The sequence below is a fragment of the Tachyglossus aculeatus genome, chromosome 11, assembly GCF_015852505.1.
Source record: "Tachyglossus aculeatus isolate mTacAcu1 chromosome 11, mTacAcu1.pri, whole genome shotgun sequence".
Classification (NCBI taxonomy): domain Eukaryota; kingdom Metazoa; phylum Chordata; class Mammalia; order Monotremata; family Tachyglossidae; genus Tachyglossus; species Tachyglossus aculeatus.
Window position 1 is genome coordinate 42139575 of NC_052076.1, and position 5561 is coordinate 42145135.

The 5561-nt window shown below is 51.1% G+C and overlaps 1 non-coding gene across 1 annotated transcript; it reads right to left on the minus strand.

Annotated features, from left to right (window-relative positions):
* Nucleotides 1–421: 421 nt before the first annotated feature.
* TRNAV-UAC lies at nucleotides 422–494 on the minus strand. Its single transcript has one exon. It is a non-coding gene; the product is annotated as a tRNA-Val (tRNA).
* Between the last annotated feature and the right edge of the window lie 5067 nt (nucleotides 495–5561).

The following is a 5561-nucleotide window of genomic DNA, read 5'->3' on the forward strand; positions in this document are numbered from 1 at the left end:
TGCATTTCCCACCCAGGTCCCTGTAAACATGGATAGCAAGCACCAAGCAGCAGAAACTGAGCTGGAGGGAGGGGCTGGGCAAGTGAAACAAAGATATCAGACATACATCTACCACGGACAGATTTGCTGAAAGGAGGGCATGCAGTATGAAGCCGGATAAATGTCCACCTTGTGCATAGTCTCCATCTCATGACATTTCCCCATCAATAAATCAATCAATCGTATTTATTGAGCACTTATCCTGTGCAGAGCACTATACTGAGCACTTGGAAGAGTACAATATAACTGAGTTGGTTGATACATTCTCTGCCATAACGAGCTTACAGTCTGGGGGACTTCCCCATAATAATAATAATAATAATGATGGCATTTATTAAGTGCTTACTATGTGCAAAGCACTGTTCTAAGTGCTGGAAAAGACTGGTCCCACTGGGGCTCGAACCCAGGACCTTCTGCATGTAAAGGAGACATGATAACCAGTACACTATGGAACCCCTTGGACACTTGGCACCCGGGGCTAGCTGTGCACCTATAGCTTCAATCTGTCCTGCCTTAGCATCCCCTGCTCTGCTGGCCGGCTGTGGGAGGGGCCAGCTGAGGGAGGGACTGGCTGTGGAAGGGGCTGGCTGTCAGCAGGGCTGGCTATGTGCTGGGCTGGTTGTAGGAAGGGCCAGTTATTAGAGGGGCTGGCTGTGGGCAGGGCTGGCCTCGCACACTGAGCCCTGGAGGAAGATGGGTCTTCCTTATTGCTCCCCATCCTTGCATTTGCTTCTGAAAGGAGCCACCTCAGCCAGCCAGCCAATTGGGCTTTAGGCAACCAGGCATCAGCATGGGTGCCGGTCCTTCCTCTAGACCAGCCGCTAGCGCCTTCACTAGGTCCACCCTACCCTCCGCCTCAATTCCTGGGGGCTGGGGGTGAAGGAGGAAAGGGAGTTTGATCGCACTTGCTGAAGGAAGAGGCAACTTTTGCACTTGTCCCACATTACTGGTGAGGTAGAGGTAGGGGATGGCACACTCCATGAAGGAAAGTTGCATTGGAATGGTGGGAGCTTTGAGAGCAGGGAAAGATTTGCTCTTTTACTCCAAGCATCAACCATCAGCCCTCACCTGCGGAGACCCAGAGGCCATCAGTCCTACCAGGCTGCCTCGAGCACTTGGCCTTCAAATTGTTGGTGAACCAGGCCTTTCTGCTCTACCTCTCCTCTCCATTACTCCTGCCCTGCTCCCCACCCCTCAACCCCAGGCCCAGCTGCACATCCCAAGTGTCCACCCCACCATGTCTGGTGGCAGGGCGGCCTTCCCAGGCACTCCCACTGCCCACAGCCCAGGAGTCATTTGCTCTTGCCCTCTGGAGTCTCGGTTGGATGGGAATACTGTCTCATTCGGGTGGAGCTGGTTGGTGGTCATCCCTGTCGCCAGGTTGAGACAGGCAGAGTAGGAGTATGATCCCATATCCCTCCTACCATTCCTTTTCAAACTCCTTGAACGAGTTGTCTACACGCGCTGCCTAGAATTCCTCAACAACAACTCTCTCCTCGACCCCCTCCAGTCTGGCTTCCGTCCCCTTCATTCCACGGAAACTGCACTCTCAAAGGTCACCAATGACCTCCTGCTTGCCAAATCCAACGGCTCATACTCTGTCCTAATCCTCCTCGACCTCTCAGCTGCCTTTGACACTGTGGACCACCCCCTTCTCCTCAACACGTTATCTGACCTTGGCTTCACAGACTCCGTCCTCTCCTGGTTCTCCTCTTATCTCTCCGGTCGTTCTTTCTCAGTCTCTTTTGCAGGCTCCTCCTCCCCCTCCCATCCTCTTACTGTGGGGGTTCCCCAAGGTTCAGTGCTTGGTCCCCTTCTGTTCTCAATCTACACTCACTCCCTTGGTGACCTCATTCGCTCCCACGGCTTCAACTATCATCTCTACGCTGATGACACCCAGATCTACATCTCTGCCCCTGCTCTCTCCCCCTCCCTCCAGGCTCGCATCTCCTCCTGCCTTCAGGACATCTCCATCTGGATGTCCGCCCGCCACCTAAAGCTCAACATGTCGAAGACTGAGCTCCTTGTCTTCCCTCCCAAACCTTGTCCTCTCCCTGACTTTCCCATCTCTGTTGACGGCACTACCATCCTTCCCATCTCACAAGCCCGCAACCTTGGTGTCATCCTCGACTCCGCTCTCTCATTCACCCCTCACATCCAAGCCGTCACCAAAACCTGCCGGTCTCAGCTCCGCAACATTGCCAAGATCCGCCCTTTCCTCTCCATCCAAACCGCTACCCTGCTCATTCAAGCTCTCATCCTATCCCGTCTGGACTATTGCACCAGCCTTCTCTCTGATCTCCCATCCTCGTGTCTCTCTCCACTTCAATCCATACTTCATGCTGCTGCCCGGATTATCTTTGTCCAGAAACGCTCTGGACATATTACTCCCCTCCTCAAAAACCTCCAATGGCTACCGATCAATCTGCGCATCAGGCAGAAACTCCTCACCCTGGGCTTCAAGGCTCTCCATCACCTCGCCCCCTCCTACCTCACCTCCCTTCTCTCCTTCTACAGCCCACCCCGCACCCTCCGCTCCTCCACCACTAATCTCCTCACTGTACCTCGCTCTCGCCTGTCCCGCCATCGACCCCCGGCCCACGTCATCCCCCGGGCCTGGAATGCCCTCCCTCTGCCCGTCCACCAAGCTAGCTCTCTTCCTCCCTTCAAGGCCCTGCTGAGAGCTCACCTCCTCCAGGAGGCCTTCCCAGACTGAGCCCCTTCTTTCCTCTCCCCCTCGTCCCCCTCTCCATCCCCTCATCTTACCTCCTTCCCTTCCCCACAGCACCTGTATATATGTATATATGGTTGTACATATTTATTACTCTATTTATTTATTTATTTTACTTGTACATTTCTATCCTACTTATTTTATTTTGTTGGTATGTTTGGTTCTGTTCTCTGTCTCCCCCTTTTAGACTGTGAGCCCACTGTTGGGCAGGGACTGTCTCTATGTGATGCCAATTTGTACTTCCCAAGCGCTTAGTACAGTGCTCTGCACATAGTAAGCGCTCAATAAATACGATTGATTGATTGATTGATTGATTGATTGAGAGACCTGTCCCCTGGGGACCTGTGGCTCATGAGGGGAACAGTTCTCGCAGGCCCAAGCCTCTGAGAGCACATCCGGATGGTAGCCACTGCCTGAGACATTCAGTTTTAGCCCCGCATTGTGATCAGGGAGCGCAGGAAGGAAGAGGCAGGCAGAGCGGAGTGGAAGAAGGGGAGGTGGTCAGGGGTTCCCAAACTTTAACCTAACCTCTCTAAGCTAGAAACCTCACTAAGATGGAACCAGCCTCAGACATTCCCAGAAAGAGTCCAGGGGCTGGAGGGGAGGGGCCAGGGTGAGCCAGGCAACTCAGGGACACAGCAGACCAGCAGGGGTAAATTCATGGTGAACTGGAGCAGGGCTATAGCATCCCTAATTGGCTCTGCATGATCAATTGAGAAGCAGCGTGGCCTAGGAGATAAAGCACAGGACTGGGAGTCAGAAGGAGAAGGGTTCTAATCCAAGCTCCGCCGCTTGTCTGCTGTGGCAAGTCACTTAATTTCTCTGTGCCTCAGTTACCTCATCTGTAAATGGGGATGAAGACTGTGAGCCTCATGTGTGACAGGAATTCTGTCCAACCTGATTAGCTTGTATCTACCTCAGTGCTTAGTGCTTAAGTGCCAATAAGCACTTAAAAATGCCATTAAATAAGTGTATTAATAACATGAAATCTCTCTCTTCTCTTTCTCTCCTCCCCTTCCCCCGGCCCCCCTACTTTCTTTCCCTCAGCCCACTGTTGGGTAGGGACTATCTCTATATGTTGCCAACTTGTACTTCCCAAGCGCTTAGTACAGTGCTCTGCACACAGTAGGCACTCAATAAATACAATTGATTGATTGATTCTCTTCTCTTCTCCCTCATTCCTTCTCCCCTTTCAGTCAGTCAGTCACTGGTATTTACTGAATGCTTACTGTGTGCAGAGCACTGTACTAAGTACTTGAGAGAGTACAGTATAAAAGAATTGGTAGTCAAGTTCCCTGCCCACCCTCTCTCCCTCTCTTTTTTCCTCTCTCCTTCCCTTCCCTCCATCCAGCACTGGACAGGAAGACCAGGAGAATGTAGCCCCCAGGGCCTGGGCCAACTCCTAGCCCCTCCAGGGGAACAGAGTTGGGGAATTCAGGGGAGGCAGAAGAGGCAGTCCTGTTTCAAAGCAAAAGCAAGCTGATTCTTTCCTATTCATTCAAAAGACATGAAAAGGAAGTCTGACATGAGGCACAGACCTCCCCTCTGCCCCCTACCTCTTCACCCCTTGTGCCTTAAAAAAAAATCACTCACACAACAGCCTTCTTGACTTTGACACATTGCAGATGTTTTCTTTAGGGCTGGACACTGGAACAGAAATGGATTCATATACATCGGAAGTGTAATAAATCATATAGATGTGTTTCTCAGAAGGCCTTCCAACCCAAGTCATAAACATAGTGTCCGGGGCCGGCCCAGGAATCACATACCCCTCGTCCGTCTGCCTCTCCCCTGAGCCCGGAGAGGCAACCTTCTCCAGCCCAGCTAGCACTCAGCACTTTACGGCCTGTTTATTTTTAAAAAGCACGTGACTCTTGTGGAAGTGGAAAGTCTCAGTTTTGGAGGCTCCTAACAGAGAGGCCCCTCTGGTGGGGGGCTGCTGCCTGAAGAGCCAGTGGTATGGAGATGGCCTTTCAATTCCCACATTTCTTACTGACACCCTGAATTCCCTTCCCCTCTCAACGCTTCGGAGTTTGCCCAGCTGTAAAATGGGGCTGACTTGCCACCTCTCACCCCCAACTTCTTACCAGGGATTCTGGGAAAATTTGCTCCAGAGCTCCTTGAAGCAAAGTGCCAGAAAAATATGAGTTTAAGTAGATTCCATGGGAGGGCTTGGTTTGAAATGACAACGGAAACAGGAGATGTTAGGGAGAATGTCACAGTGAACCCATTCCATTCTGTCTTCCATCCCTGCTGACTAAGAGCTTGAAAACAAACAGGCAGTGTGCATTGTAAAGAGTAAATCTCACTCAGAGACTGGGGAGGGCAGGGGTGGGATCCAAGGTTCAATCTATAAAAGAGAGAGGATTCTTTTCCTCTCATGAGATCCAGATCTGAAATTCTGTATGTCCCTGTGATACCTGGAGGTTGCAGAGGTTAGATGCCTCTGTTATACTGTTGTTATACTCTTCCAGGTGCTTAGTACAGTGCTTTGCACACAATAAGCACTTAATAAATACGTTTGACTGACTGACTAAATGCCAGGCTAGATGTCATTTCCAAAATTCCTGTTCACTGCCAGCCCACACCAGCTTCTGGCCACTGGTGGGCCCCTGACATATATGGCCTCTGCATCCTGACCTCAACTTACTATGTGCAGAGCACTGTACTAAGCGCTTGGGAAGTACAAATTGGCAACACATAGAGACAGTCCCTACCCAACAGTGGGCTCACAGTCTAAAACGGGGAGACAAAGAACAAAACCAAACGTACTAACAAAATAAAATAAAAT